At 45.7% G+C, this 15,638-nt stretch overlaps 1 protein-coding gene across 5 annotated transcripts in view; it reads left to right on the forward strand.

Annotated features, from left to right (window-relative positions):
• The first annotated feature begins 266 nt into the window (after positions 1 to 266).
• LOC114596873 (proline-rich protein 5) overlaps positions 267 to 15,638 on the forward strand; it is a 119,097-nt gene continuing 103,725 nt past the window's right edge. For 2 of the 5 annotated variants that reach the window (XM_077930777.1, XM_028728696.2), the window contains exon 1: positions 267 to 448. The gene's annotated coding sequence lies outside the window, so the exon portion shown is untranslated. Of the gene's footprint in view, positions 449 to 606; positions 670 to 820; positions 909 to 15,638 lie in introns of those variants that run through there. The other 3 variants (XM_028728700.2, XM_028728698.2, XM_028728697.2) reach the window with 3 other exon arrangements.

Consider the following 15,638-nt stretch of genomic DNA (forward strand, 5'->3'; position numbering starts at 1 on the left):
CCCGCGCCCCACCTACAACGGGAAGATGCGCCTTTCACACAGCATCCGCCGCTCCCCTGCCTGCTCCAGAGGCTTGCGATCCTGCAAGCACACAAGCTGGTTTGGGGCGGGGGGCGAAGTGGAGCGAGGCTTCGCCCTCCCCCCGCCTTGGGCTTTCGCCCCCCGCCTCCTCCGGCCCCCGCTGCGCGCGAGGAAGAAGCCGCCTCCCTCCCTCCCTCCTCCCTCCCGGCCGGGCGCAGCGCATCTCCCTCGGCGCCCACGGACCGCCCTCGCCCGCCGCGCCGGACCGAACCCCCAGCCGAGCGGCGGCGGAGACAGGAGGCAGGAAGGCGGCGGAGCCGGCCAGGCCGAGCGGGAGGCTCCCATGGCGGCAGCGAGAGGCGGCATCGGCGGCCGGAGACCCACCTCGCGCCCACTCCCAGCGGCTTCCCCCGCCGCCGCCGCCCCGGTGAGCCCAGCCAGCGCCTTGGGGGGGGGGGGGCTGGGAGGGAGAGGGCGTCTCCTGCTCCAGGGATCTGCTCCGGGGGATCCCTGGCCGGGGTCTCCTGGCCGGATTTCCGCGCTCGAGCCGGGGGGGGCGGGGAACCGGAGAGACCCCCCCCCCCGGGCTGCTGCGGCGGAAGCTACGCTCGGGGTCCTTCGGCTTCCTGGCCTCGCGCGCCGGCCAAGGTGAGCCAGCGGGGAGGGGGGGGGGCGAGAGGCTTTCGGTGCAGGAAGCGGACCTGAGCGGGAACAGCCAGGCGGGGGTGGCGGCGCTGGGTGATTCGGGTTCCCCCTCCGGGGGGCTGTCGGCTCTTCTCGGAGCATCCTCAGAGCAGCGCATCCTCCCTGGTCCCATTGACCCCCCTCTTGCTCCGAGGAGGAAAACCCCAGCGAGGCTGATGGAGAGAGAGAATGGCTGGCCCAAGGTGAGCTGCAGCTCATGAGTTTGATGGCTGGAAACAATAGTAATATAATTGGTTATCTTTTGTGGCTGGGTTGGTTGAGACCCAGAGACTCTTAATCTCTGGGTCCTGGGTTCGAGGCCCACCTTGGGCAAAAGGATTCCTGCATTGCAAGGGGTTGGACTAGATGACCCATGGGGTCCCTTCCAGCTCTACAGTTCCGGCATCCATCTGGCTCAGGAGAAGTCACACCCTTGGAGAGCTACAGCTGCTGGCTGCTGTGGCTGTAGATAGTGATACGAGAGATATATATGTTTTATTGCATGGGTAGGCAAACTAAGGCCTGGGGGCAGGATCTGGCCCAATTGCCTTCTCAGTCCGGTCCACAGATGGTCTGGGAATCAGTGTGTTTTTACATGAGTAGAATGTGTCCTTTTATTTAAAATGCATCTCCGTGGGGCATAGGAATTTGTTCATTTGTTCATCCCCCCCCAAAAAAAAAATATATAGTCCGGCCCCCCACAGGGTCTGAGGGACAGTGGACTGGCCCCCTGCTGAAAAAGTTTGCTGACCCCTGTTTTATTGCATGTGGGGCAGATGATCCTATGATTACTGTAGGGACAGTGGCCTCATGCTGGGGGGGGGGGGAGAGGGCAGATGGGGGGGGCTGGCGCGTGTCCTGGGGGCAGAGTGCCCAGTGCAGGGGGGCAGCTGTGATGGCACCCTGCTGGGATCGCTCTGCCGGGAGTGGTGCGCTCCCCCCACACTCCTCTTCCTCCACCAGTGTGTAGGGATGTTTTATATTAGTCGCTTTCCTTGCGTTAAATGTGTGTTGCCAGTCAGGAGAGGCTGGCGGGGCAGCACATCAGAGTTGGCCTCTTGGCAGTGGTGTCGCTGCTTCTTACCAGGGTGGGGTCAAGGTCAGAGTGGCACTGCTGGAGCCAAACTAGCATTTCCAATAGTACTATAGCTATTATACTGTAGTCCCTCTCTCACCTCCCCCCCCATGTTTAATCAGATGCACCGCCCCATCACCAGTCACCTCTCACATTTTACAGGGCAAAGACAGAAAACCCCTCTTGCCAAGGGAAAAACTGGGAGCAATTTAAGGCTCCCAATTCTTGCTTGGAAGTTTCCACCTGCCCCACATCTGATGCCCTATGTGGTGTCTAGTGCAGGGCAGGGAGGTGTGATTTGAAGAAGACAGTCTTGCAAGCTAAATGGCTACCCAAATTAGGCCTTTAAGCCAGGGGTTCCTCACTGCTGCTATAACAAATTTAGAACAACATATTCATTAAATTTACATTTACATGTTTTTCCTGTTCTGTTTGCCATTTAAGATTTCTTGATCCTCCCCTCCCCACCCAATATATTTATGTTAGAAAGTGTAAAAAGCACGAAATAGCTGTACAGGAGGCTTAAAACCCTGTGGGTTGAGCATTCGGTGACGTTTTAAATTAATGACATTAATGGACTTAACTTAGTCCAGCTCATTAAGTTCAGTAGGTCTACTCAGAGTAAAACACTCCATGACCCTTGCTGTCCAGTGGCTTTGAGGCTGTTTCAGAGTCAGGCTGATAATCCACATTACACGTGACATGAAGTTTTTCGCTTCTCCCCTGTAACGTTCAATGACCAGAGATTTATGTGTGCTGTGTTGCATGTTTTCCCACCCATGTTGATACTGGTGGGATGAACATGGAGTGACTATTTCCTAAATATCACAGAGGAGAGTAGCAGAACACAACATGGGGGTGCCTTGACTGCATCGCACAGAGTGAGCAGCTCTAGCCTCAGATGAAGCTTTTTAGAAATACTTTCACCAAACTGCATTCTTATTTACTATTCCTCCTGCTGAGCTTTTAAATATTTGTTGTTGGGTATGGAAAGGGTGGCTGAAGTGGATTCAGACTTTCCTGACAGTGTCTTTATGGAGCAGTCGTTTTCGTTGATCCGTTTGTAAATGCTTGTGTGTGGCTTCTTCAAAACTTATCTACCGTATTTTTCGCTCTATAAGACGCACCAGACCACAAGACGCACCTAGTTTTTGGAGGAGGAAAACAAGAAAAAATATATTCTGAATCTCAGAAGCCAGAACAGCAAGAGGGATCGCTGCGCAGTGAAAGCAGAAATCCCTCTTGCTGTTCTGGCTCCTGGGATAGCTGCGCAGCCTGCATTCACTCCATAAGACGCACACACATTTCCCCTTACTTTTTAGGAGGGAAAAAGTGAGTCTTATAGAGCAAAAAATACGGTAATTACTTTTCAGTTTAAAGTCAGTGACATTGTTTCACTCAGGTGGCCCCTCTCATTCATGATGTGCAGGCAAAATGGGGTCGGATGCATACACCTGTAAGCAAAGGTGCCTTTTACTTTATTTATATGCTATATGCTGAATACAGGAAACTGTGACATTCGTGTTTGGTCCCCTGTATCTACTTCCCCCTGCTTTGGCAAAATAAATGGATCTCAGATAGTAGGATCTGAAAGGACATTAGCTTAACAAGCTCAAAACAGCCCAATTTTCTCATGTCAGAAGCCCCTGGGTTCATAGGTATGCAGCACTAAGCCCATGTAAGAGCTAGTTTTGTGATGCAGGTTGGTGCTACTCACCTGAGAAACCGATAGAGCAGAAGCAAATATTGGGAAGGATGAGCATAGCAGAAGAGCTATTGGCCTTAAGTTATGGTCTTAAAAGAAATGACCAGCTTGCTTATCGCTTACCGTAAGTTGAATTTTAAAATCATTTCTTAAAGTGAGATAGAAAAGAGGTCAGCCACATATTCAGAGGGGAGAGTTTCATATGTAAGGGGCCACAAGAGAGAAGGCAAGAAATAGCAGAAGGAAGTGGAGCTTTAATAGGAGTTGTGTTTGATGAGCAGAGGGACCGTGGAAGAGAGTAACCAAGATAGATGGCCATCAGCAATACCATCAAGAGGCTTAGGCTATGTACCCATTCACAGCTTAAAACGCAGTGAGGTCATTTCCCCTTGCTGGGTTTCAACTTGTATTCACATGTTGCAAGTTGCAACAGCAGCATTTCTCAAGAAACCACATACAGATTGTGGCTAATGCCATGTGCAAAAGGCTTAGAACAGCAGCAGTGGAGGCGCATTAGAGGCAGTGTGGTGCAGTGGTTAGAGTGTTGGACTAAGACCTGGGTTCAACTCCTCACTCAGCCATGAAGATCACTGGGTGACCTTGGCCCCATCACTGCCTCTCAGCCTAACCTACATCGCAGGGTTGTTGTAGGGATTAAAGGGGGTGTGGGAGAGCCACTTCCAGCTCCCTGGAGAAAAAGATGGGATATCAATGCAAGGAATAAATAAAATAAACCTTGATGACAATTGATGACAATTGCTTTACATAACAAATCTTATTAGTATTATAGAGGGAACTGACAAATTTTAGCTAGAGCAGGAATTTGAACTAGAAAAGGAAATATGATGTGTATGAGCATGCAATCATTGCTATATAGGCCAGATGTGATGTTCTCTCTGCAGGCTCACTCTGTGGACAGAACCCACATTCCCAGCCTAAGTGTAGATCCCCCCTAATGCCTTCTAGAGTGTTCCAATCAACAACTTTGTAAAGTAGGTCAGTATTATTGCCGTATTGCAGGTTGAATTCTGATACATAAATGAATTATTAACATAAACTCCTATTATCTGTTGCAACAGGGCATGTATTATGTTCAGCTCAATCCTGTCTATGGAAGTTATGTCCCATTGGGTACAGTGAGGCTTACTCCCGAGTAAGCGTGCCTGAGGCTGCAGTCTTAGAACTGCTGTTTTTCCTGCTCTGCACCATGTTATAAGTGGACCATTTCGTGGTTCTGTTGTTAACTGAGCCATTTCATGAATTCCTAGTTCTGTGGGACGCGCAGAAGACATCCATGGATTTTCTCTCAGGTGTCCAGGAGCTGAGTGGGTGTATTTGTGTGAGCTGTACATTCTTCTAAATCTTGCAGATATTTATGTAGTCAAGCAGGCAATATAGCACTAGAAATTGTTGGCCCAATTTGTGGCAGTATGTATTTGAAAATCTGGCTGGGTTCCTGTCTTGAAACCTAAACCCACAATTATTCCTTGGCTCATTCTGCTTACGTTCTTTATATTCTGACGGAATGGTTTTCCGTTCCATTCTGTTCTGTTCTTTTCACTTGGCAATATTGTGGAAGTAAAATATAATTCCTGTGAAAGATATCTAAATTACCTCTAATAATTTAATGTGGAAAATGTACAGGATTAACAAACTATGACTTGAACGCGTAGGAAAACATTGTTGAAATGTTGACCAAACACCTGAACTGTGTTCAACATTGAAACTGAAAGTCAAGACATGGGAAAATCTCTATTTTAGGCTTGTAAAGGCTTTAAGCAGAACTGTGTGCACACCACACTAAAAATTCTGCTTCAGGAAAAGCTGAATTCTGTAGCCCGCACAAAGTTTACAAGTACCTCGGTTTTCAAACGTCTCTGTTTTCGAACATTTCGGTTTTCAAATGCTGTAAACCCGGAAGTAAATACTTCAGTTTTTGAACATGCCGCGGAAGTTGAACATGCCACACGACTTCTGTATTGAGTTTTCTGTATTGAGGCTTCCTGATTGAGTTTTTGGATGTTTCGGAACTCGAACGGTCTTCCGGAATGGAGGTACCACTGTAAAATTATTGCCATAATTTTGCTAGTGAAGGGGGGAAACAAGGAGTAATACAGGGCATTCTAGATCACTAGAAACTGTATTTACATTTGTGACTTGGGGCATAGACCTTGTTAGTCTAAAAATGAGGTGCAGTGGAATACAGTCGTACCTTGTGTTGCGTTAGGTTCATGTTGCATCTTTTTGGCTTGCGAAGGCGGGAAAACCTGGAAGTGTATACTTCTGGGTTTCACCGCATGCGCAGAAGCGTCCTGCGTGTTTCGCACATGTGCAGAAGCGCTCTATCGCACTCTGTGCTTGCGCAGAAGCGCCGCTCTAGTTGCAGACTTTCCGGGGTGCGAACTGCACCCCGGAACGGATCGTGTCTGCAACTAGAGGTACCACTGTATGTCATTCCATTCTACACCTAAGTAAGATATCACAACAATATATTGAGATACCAGTGAGAGAAATCTAATTCTAATAGTAAAGTAAAGGTAAAGGTACCCCTGCCCGTACGGGCCAGTCTTGACAGACTCTAGGGTTGTGTGCCCATCTCACTCAAGAATCCGGGGGCCAGCGCTGTCCGGAGACACTTTCGGGTCACGTGGCCAGCGTGACCAAGCTGCTCTGGCGAGCCAGAGCCGCACACGGAAACGCTGTTTACCTTCCCGCTAGTAAGCGGTCCCTATTTATCTACTTGCACCCGGGAGTGCTTTCGAACTGCTAGGTTGGCAGGCGCTGGGACCGAACAACGGGAGCGCACCCCGCCGCGGGGATTCGAACCGCCGACCTTTCGATCGGCAAGCCCTAGGCGCTGAGGCTTTTACCCACAGCGCCACCCGCGTCCATTCTAATAGTACAACGGCTTTAAAATTGTGTACTTTGGATTAAAGCATGTGAGAGAGAGAGAGAGAGACAGACAGACAGAGAGAGAGAGAGAGAGAGAGAGAAGCCTTCCTAACCTTCTCAAAATTCAAAATGGTGTAACTGGGGTGGGAGAGGGATTGTATTTGCCTTCTCTTTATATGAATATAAAGAATATTCTTTATCTGCAGTTGTTAAGTAAGGTGTCTGTAGTCACTTTATGGGAAATATGAAGCAGTACTGTAAAATAAATGATAAAGTGTTTAGTGCAGTGTTCTTTGCCACATGTTGTAAGTTGTAGAGTCAGCCTTAAAATGGGCTTTTGATTCCTCCCCCCCCCCCCAATAGACTGTATAGAACCCCAGAGGGTTAAACACTGACCATTTGAATGCTTTGCTTTGACACAACCAGCTGACTGGGAAGAGCTGCATTTAGGTCCTCAAAATGGGGGGGGATGGGGGGGGGAGAGATATGACGCCAGGTTTGTTGGAACCCACTGTTGGCAAAGTTAGCATCTTTTTCTTCTTAGAACCATCTTAAGTTAAGATATTATTTATAGCTACCGCCAACTACCGGTAATTGCAAAATCAGCCAACATGTTGAACCTGTTTAGTATGCTTCACCCTGTTCAGGTTTCTTTGGTCTCCAACTTTGTTGCAAATTAATTAATTAATTAAACACATCTCTTTGTATCTGGAGGTTTCCTCTCTTCTTTTCAATCAGTGCCCAAGTTCCTGCTGACTTGGTCTGCCTTAGCAAGTGTAGCTCAAATAGCCTTTTGCTTTATTCCTATTTGGTGCAACTGCTGAAACGCATAAGGTAAAGGTAAAGGTACCCCTGCCCGTTCGGGCCACTCTTGCCAGACTCTAGGGTTGTGCGCTCATCTCACTCTAGAGGCCGGGGGCCAGCGCTGTCCGGAGACACTTCCGGGTCACGTGGCCAGCGTGACAAAGCTGCATCTGGCGAGCCAGCGCAGCACACGGAAACGCCGTTTACCTTCCCGCTGGTAAGCGGTCCCTATTTATCTACTTGCACTTAAGAGTGCTTTCGAACTGCTAGGTTGGCAGGCGCTGGGACCGAACGACGGGAGCGCACCCCGCTGCGGGGATTCGAACCGCCGACCATGCGATCGGCAAGTCCTAGGCACTGAGGTTTTACCCACAGCGCCACCCGGCTGAAACGCATACATGAGGCCAAAATATGGTTTGAAATGCGCTCTCGCTCTCTCCCGATTTCTGTGCTATGTTCACAGTGCTGATGTTCTGAACTATGAGGCTCTCCATTGCTCAGGGTGAGCTGGCTCTAGCGCTGCCTTCTCAAAGGTGCCCATGGGAGACCTTGATACCTGGGAGGCTTCTGGAAATTAAACAAATGCTTTTAAACAATGTATTTTGTATTTGCCAGGAGGCCAGGCTTGCTTCAGGCTGAAACCACAGTTGAGAGTGGTTTCCCCAGAATGCCTCTGGTACTGCTACAGAAGGAGCTCCTTGGCAATCGCAGATGCCCTTAGACCAGGGGTCAGCAAACTTTTTCAGCAGGGAGCCAGTCCACTGTCCCTCAGACCTTGTGGGGGACCAGAGCATATTTTGAAGGGGGGGGGGGAATGAATGAATTCCTATGCCCCACAAATAACCCAGAGATGCATTTTAAATAAAGGGACACATTCTACTCATGTAAAAATACGCTGATTCCCGGACCGTCCACAGACTGGATTGAGAAGGTGATTGGGCCGGATCCAGCCCCCAGGCCTTAGGTTGCCTACCCCTGCCTTAGAATTTGAATATGATGTGACTTTCCCTGCTAGGTGATACATTTCCAAAAATTAAGTGAAGAATATGCCTGGCTTTGCAAAGCACACAGAGACCATTAAATATTTTAGTGTCACTTGTGAAAACCTGAACCCACTGAGAAATTCACCCGTGTTTTGTTTTAAAGACAGATGCAATCCTATCCGAGCTGCCCTTTGAGAGCCAAAGAGCCTGCTGAAGGCTGCTGCAGATTCCAGTGGCAAATAAGGGCTGGCTTGTTCAAAAATCATCTGGTCCTTGTTCAATCATTTTTTGGAATTTTGCTTTGTAGGTGGAAAGGTTTGTGGGTGTAGAGATTTGAAAGAGAGAATTGTGGTTATAAGTATATTTCACTGCTCGTTCTAAGCCACCAATCCAAATTAATTTGCATTTACATTTTCAGGCAAGCAAAATCTCTAGGACCAGCACTGAATGCTAAATGCAACCTGACAGCTAAATTGGAGAACATACTTCATAGCTGTCTGGAGCCCTTCCTCTGCTAGAATAACTAGGTTGAATTCCTCCCCTCCGATTAGACTTTGCTTGGCGTAAATATACCTCTGATTAAAGGGGGAGGGTAAATTTATCCAACGACTTCTCCCCCACAAACTTTATTTTAATGGTTACTTTAAATATTTATATCCCACATTCAGATTTTAGAAGTGCCTATGGTGGCAGCTTACAGCGGCACAGTTGATAATGGCCATTATTACAGTTAATAGTAAAGGAGCAATAAAAGAAATGCAAGAAATCTAAGATAAGGAAGAGCCGTAAAAATTCACAATTGCTGTTTCTTAAGAGCTTGGGCAAATTAAGAGGCCTTGAGCTGGTGCCTCCTTTTCCGTGGAAACAGCCCTGGGGAGAGTGCAGTTTTCTGATGCTGGGGTGTCCTCATTCAAAAGGTCCTGTCTCCAGTTTCCATCCACCTGACCTCCCAAGTTCTGGAGCAGAGACTCCATTTATGATTGTAGAGAGCGGGGAGGCTCGGGAGGAGGGGGCGACTGGCTATTTTGCTTTGATGCTTGCTTGCCAATTGTCACAATCAGCTTTTGTTCCATCTGTCTTAAGATGGCTAATAAAACTTAGGATAGCTTGAATGAAGAGAAAGAAGTGGAGACCAAGCTGGAAGAGGTGGGGGTGTGCAGGAAAGGGACAGGATCAGATCTCAGTGGCTGCAGTCTATGGGACAAAGTAAAGAAGCTACAGACTGAGTCTCAATTAAAAGGAGGACATTTTGACACGGAGCTCAGTCACTGCTACACCCAGGTGGGTTTAAGTTCTATCCATTGATTCCATGAGTTGGTTCCCTTTACTTTCTCCCATGGATATCATATAGGGGGGCGGGGGGCGGAATAATGTGCTGTGTTTGGGTACTATATTACAGAAGGGATACAAGCTGACCAATTATCTAAGTTGCCTGGCTTCTGCCAATGATCAGATATGGTCATCTACAGCTGTGTAGAGAAATGTTAGGAGATACAGCCAGGGACAGTTCTTTTGCCAGCCACTGCCATCTTAGAAACTCCTGTGATGCACATCCATTTTTATATGATGGCAGATTCTTGCACTGCCAAAAAGAGTTTGTGGGTGTTCTTGAGTAAGGAAAACTGCCCAGGAGACAGGGTGGATTTGATTTAAATCAAATCGATTTAAATCACAATTTACATCACTAGTTAGCAAGACTTGGTTTAAATCACAAGTCAGTAAGACTTGATTTAAATTATTTTTTTTACAGAAAGACTCATTCTTGTTGGTATAATCTTAACATTTACAACCAGATGAAGGTTTCATTTTTGGAATAATAATTTTTCAGAGTAGTTTTTACAGTTATATCAAAAATTACTGATTTGGTTATACTATTAGAAATACATAGATAGATAATTATGAAATTATTGAGAGGTTTAATAAGTTAACTGTTTATATTTGGGCAACATTTCTGCTGTACTTTATTGGAAGGTGAAAAATGACCATTTCCTTAATAACAATTTAAACAATTTATTTAACTAAAACAATAACATTATAGCATATGTATCCATGTTTGTTAACTGATGTGGTTAAACTTAAAAAACAAAACAAAAACTTAGACTGAGTTTTAGCACACATGAAGAACTTAAAACAAATCCTTATTTCCTTATTAATAGCCTTTGGACTATAATGTAACTTAAGTAGAAAACTATCTCTAGAAAGATTTTTCCTCCAAAAGTATTTTATTTTAAAAATTGGATTTAAATTTTTAAAATCCGATTTTTAAAATTTATTTTTAAAATCATTGATTTTTATCCACCCTTCTTGCAAGTACAGTGGATGCTCAGGTTCCAAACGTGATCCATGTGGGAGGCACGTTCGCAACCCACAGCGCTGTGTCAGCGCACGCGCAGGTCGCAATCCGGTACTTATGCGCAAAGTGTGATTTATTGTTTCTGCGCATGCGCGAGTGCCGAATCCCGGAAGTAACTTCCGGGTTCAGCGTGGTGCGCAACCCAAAAACTCCGCAACCTGAAGCGTCTGTAACCCGAGGGATGACTGTAAACATGTATGATGTTCAGCTGCTAGTCACTAAAGTATTATTTAATAGCCATTCTCATCAAATGAATTCAGCTCAATAGCTATGATTCAAGCTCTTTGACTACCATGCCTCAGTTTAGATTTGCACATATAAAGACAATTCTCTGTCAACATCCCCATGAAGTGAAGAGATCAGCATTATTTATCTCTACATTTATGTTATTTGAGTTAAGTTTGCTTCTTCCACTGTTTTTTTTTCTCCTTTCCATAGTTCAACAGACAGCTGATGTACAGTGAAATCCCTATTTGTACTGTTAATTCTGCATCTCTACAAACTTAGCTGGGGAGGACTTATAGAAGTCTTGTACAACTAAACAGGCATTCATCACTTAGGTGGAAAAGCAAACACAGAAATAAATTGCCTCAGTGTTACAGTTTTATAAAAATGCCTGTTAGTATAACCTGAAATATTGTAAATTCAAGAGAGTCTAAACAGATGGTTTGCATTTGTCATCTTAGCAGTAGTAAATTGCTTATTGTATTACTCTCGGCTGATACAGAGAGGGAGGATCTTTCTGAAATATACTTAAATTAGGGCTGGGAAATTTGTTCAGCGCAGGCAGCAATCTTGGAGACTTGTGCCCTAGAGCGTGATGATAATAACTCGCCTTTTATTAAGGCTGGTTGGTTTATTGCGTTTTTATCCTGTTCTTCATTATATAAGCTGCTGATGTTATACATGTCCCCACTCCCATTTTAGCCTTAAAACAACCTTGTGATGGGGATTTGGTGGAGAGGAAGTGAATTGGTGAAAGTCACCCCAAGGATCTCCACGTGTGAGGGAGGATTTGAACTCAGGTCTTACCAGCCCTGAAGCCTGCCATTCCATTACATCTCAGAGGTTCAGACATGCACATTAATCAATGCTGTTTGCTACAACACTGTTTTGGCTGTCTAATTTGTAGCACACGGGTTAATCCTTTTAGAGCTGATAGTCCAAAACCACAAATGCTTTGTCTCTTTCCACCATCCTGTTGAGGACACAGTGCTATCACTTACTTTGAGGAAACGCAAAGGTAGATGTTTTCCTTTATCAGCACATGTGTGGCCTTTTAAGTGTTAAATGGAAGAGCTACCTTGTATGCTGTTTTTCTGCCCACAAAAGCTTGTTGATGTTATAAGAATTTTAAGGTCTTATATATATAAAATAGATGTTCATAAATGTACCAAGCAAACACATACAAATATGTAAACCCACAGAAAAGTCCTGAAACCATTTTCTCTCTTCCAAATTCACCTCAAATATTTCTCTGCAATATCGAAGGAAAGGGGGAGCCTCCCCATTGTCACTTTGCTCACAAATCCTGTCTCAAGGGCACATTGAAGCATAGCTGTCAACGTTTCCCTTTTTTTAGGGGAAATTCCCTTATTCCGAATAGGATTCCTCACAAGAAAAGAGAAAAGTTGACAGCTATGCATTTAAGATATGAATAGGGTGACCTGTGACCTGTGACTTGGATTCAGGAGTTGAGTATTTATCATAACAAAAGAGTGGTCAGGATGCCCAGGTAATCCAATCAGGTAACCTAGCAGACAGGAGAAGAAGAAGAAGATGCACTCAGATTTCTGTTGTAGTCCACCCCTTCTCTGATGTATTAAGAAGGTGGTCTTGGGCTACACCCCTTCTGTGCTGTAGGTATGATGTATCTGGGGGGTGGTATTGAGCTACAGGGGTGGGCAATTTCAAAGTCTATATAAGGGCTTGCACACCTTTGCTCTGGGTCCTCCTCCTCTCTCCTGCGTGGGGGGGGGGAGCACCCTGTTGCAACAGCTTTAATAAAGATCAGGCTTATAGCCGCTTTGCTTTCGTATATCCTGGTCTGGTCTCTGTTCATTTCCCGACCGGTTTGAGCCTTAAAAGGTACACTCTCTCCGAAGGTCCAGTCTTCCTTAAGAAGCTGAACCCCTTGAAGGGACCCCTCAATATTCTTATTTCATTGACTTGGGAATTTCATGGGAAATTCAGTACAGAAATGCAAGGAAGCCATAAATACCCAGTATTAAAACTGGTGTTTCTTTCTCTTTGCAAATACAGTGGTACCTCGGGTTAAGAACTTAATTCGTTCCGGAGGTCCGTTCTTAACCTGAAACTGTTCTTAACCTGAAGCACCACTTTAGCTAATGGGGCCTCCCGCTGCCGCCGCGCCACTGCTGCGCAATTTTTGTTCCCATCCTGAAGCAAAGTTCTTAACCCGAGGTACTATTTCTGGGTTAGCAGAGTCTGTAACCTGAAGCGTCTATAACCTGAGGTACCACTGTATGCCATGGGTGGCCATACCTGAATCTGGAAGGTGGATATATTTCTCTAGCTAAAGATCAGTGGCTTTGGCTGGAAACTAGAGTCTGAAGTGCAAAGCGAGGGAGGATATGGATCTGTTGAGTAGGCACCCAGTATTTATACCTGGCCAATCCAGTGGCTTTACACTGTGTGTAGATGGTAGGAACTAATGTAACACATCTGTTCTCTACTCTCTGTGTACAGAGGGCTCTGGGGTCTGACCATAAACTAAATGCATCTTCGCAAAATGAGCCTATCCCTGGGAATTCTGCCCTGGCATCATCCCTGTAGCAGAATAAATTCACTGCCAGGTAATGCTTTGACCTGCAAGACAATATTAGTAGGAACTGGTGTGACTGCTATATGTGCTGAGCCTGTGAATGGGACTTTTGCACCCATTCACATAGCTAGGTGAGCTGCAGATCAATCGGGTTTTCTAGGGGTTTCTCTTCCACATCAAAAGGCCATTAGTAGGTGGTTTGTTTTATAGCCCCAGTTCCATTGGCCAAGATTTTATGCACACGCAGACCTTTGGGTGTGCTCAGGTGGACTTGTGACCTTGAAGAGCAAATTCCACCCGTGCCATATTGTAATCTGTTGCTTTAAAGTTTCTTTGGTTTCAGATTTACCCCACAGCGTAGGAGACTAGAAACCTGAACCGCCGCTACCATTCCTGACTGGACGTGACTGTCTTCAGATTCCCCTGGCCAGATTCTTGTGTTTTACACGTAGCGAATGCTGTTCTTACTATGTATGAGAGCTAATGGCCTGGTTAATCTGTAATGGCAACCACCTTTGTGAATCACACTTCTGTGTGAGCACTGCTACCTTGTGATTTCTCCAGTAACCCAATACAGTGGTACCTTGGTTTATGAACTTAATCTGTTCCGGAAGTCTGTTCTTAAACCAAAGCGTTCTTAAACCAAGGCGTGCTTTCCCATAGCAGCGGGGGACTCAATTTACAAATGGAACACACTCAAGAGGAAGTGGAACATGTTCTTATTCCACGGCAAAGTCCACAAACCACAACACCTACTTCTGGGTTTGCAGCATTTTTGATCCAAGTTGTTCATAAACTAAGCTGTTCTTAAACCAAGGTGCCACTGTATGCTCCTGGAGTGCACAGCCAGTAGAAACGCATGACTCCCATGTTGACCGATCACCTTGACAATAAACCACAGTTCGAAAGTTGAGAGAAGCATGTTTCCTAGCAGGGCACCCAGTTTCTCAACCAGTGGTTTTGCCACCTGTAGCCAAGACAAGGGTTTGGGGAAGAAGGGTGGGGTGGGGTAGAAGCAATACAATAACCTGTTTTGTCTTAGAATAAATTAAAGATACCTTGTGTGCTTGACAGGAGCTTTGAGCGTCCTGCAAACGTCTCAGCAAGCAAAGCTAGCAATGTGTGGCTTTGGTTAAGATTGACATTATGAGGTTACAGGGCAAAAGTTATATGGCAAAAAGTTCAACAAAGGGGTATAAATCCAGGACCACATTCCTACAGGGTTTAATTCTTCCAGGGTCTATGGTCATTGCATGTTTTATTCTCTCATCGGGTTTTCAATAATTGCAGCTGCAGTTTTACCTCTGCAAACATTGCAGGTTGCTTCTTTCTCAGTAAAGTCTTCAGCGTGTGTGACTATTTTTAAACAGGCCTTTGTGGTAACTAACTTGGCAACTTTCCAGGGTTTTTTCATGTGTTATGAAAGTGTTCATAGTGTTTGCACCTCCGTGAAAGTCATCAGAGATGGAAAGATAACGCGGGTGAAGGTGAATAGATCCTCTGCAAAGATAAGTGCATTTGCTCATCTTTTCCATGCCTGTAGCTGGGTTTTTCACACGCGAGCATTTATACTTGTTAATTAAGGTAGCTAGATGCATGTTAGTTTATGGGCTTGTTCTTATTGCCTCTTTATTGTGAAAAATCGTTGGAAATCTCCTTTTTCAGAATTATATGTGTAAAGAACAATATGCAAGAAGGATTGTTTTAAAAATAACATAATTAAAATAATTGATAATGTAAATATATATATATATTGCCCTTCCATAAAAATACAACAAAGCAGTACGCGACATAAAAACAAAACATTACAATCAGATAAATTAAAGCATCGGTAACTACTGGTTGACAAAAACAATTTCATCTTTCAAACTCCCGTCTAAATAATAGTTTTCAAAAGGTGCCTCAGAAATGGCAAGGATGATTTCTGCTGGACCTCTGTGGGCAAGGAGTTCTACAAGGGAGGGTCTGTCACACTTAAAGGCTTGCTCCCTGGGAGCTGACCTAAATTCAAGCACAGGGGGCAGGGGCAACATCGGGGGGGGGGGTGTGAAAGCCCCCCATCTTTCTTTGGAGGGGGCCGGGCAACCTCAATATTCCGCTGCCTGTGGCGGACCTCTCTGGGCCTACCTGTGGCTGCTGGGGAAAGAGGCCCTGGCTCTTCCCAATGTTGTGCATGTGGCACTTGGGGGGCGCGGCTTGCACGGAGCTTGCGGTGCTCGAGCCACTTGGCATGCGCAGCCCACAGGGCGCATGGCGTAGAAATAGAACTGTCTTCAATTAATGGAAACCTTTAAAATGCCTTTGTCAATTCTGCTCTCTGCTTGGGGCAGCGGTGC

Source organism: Podarcis muralis, chromosome 6 (genome assembly GCF_964188315.1).
Source record: "Podarcis muralis chromosome 6, rPodMur119.hap1.1, whole genome shotgun sequence".
NCBI lineage: Eukaryota > Metazoa > Chordata > Lepidosauria > Squamata > Lacertidae > Podarcis > Podarcis muralis.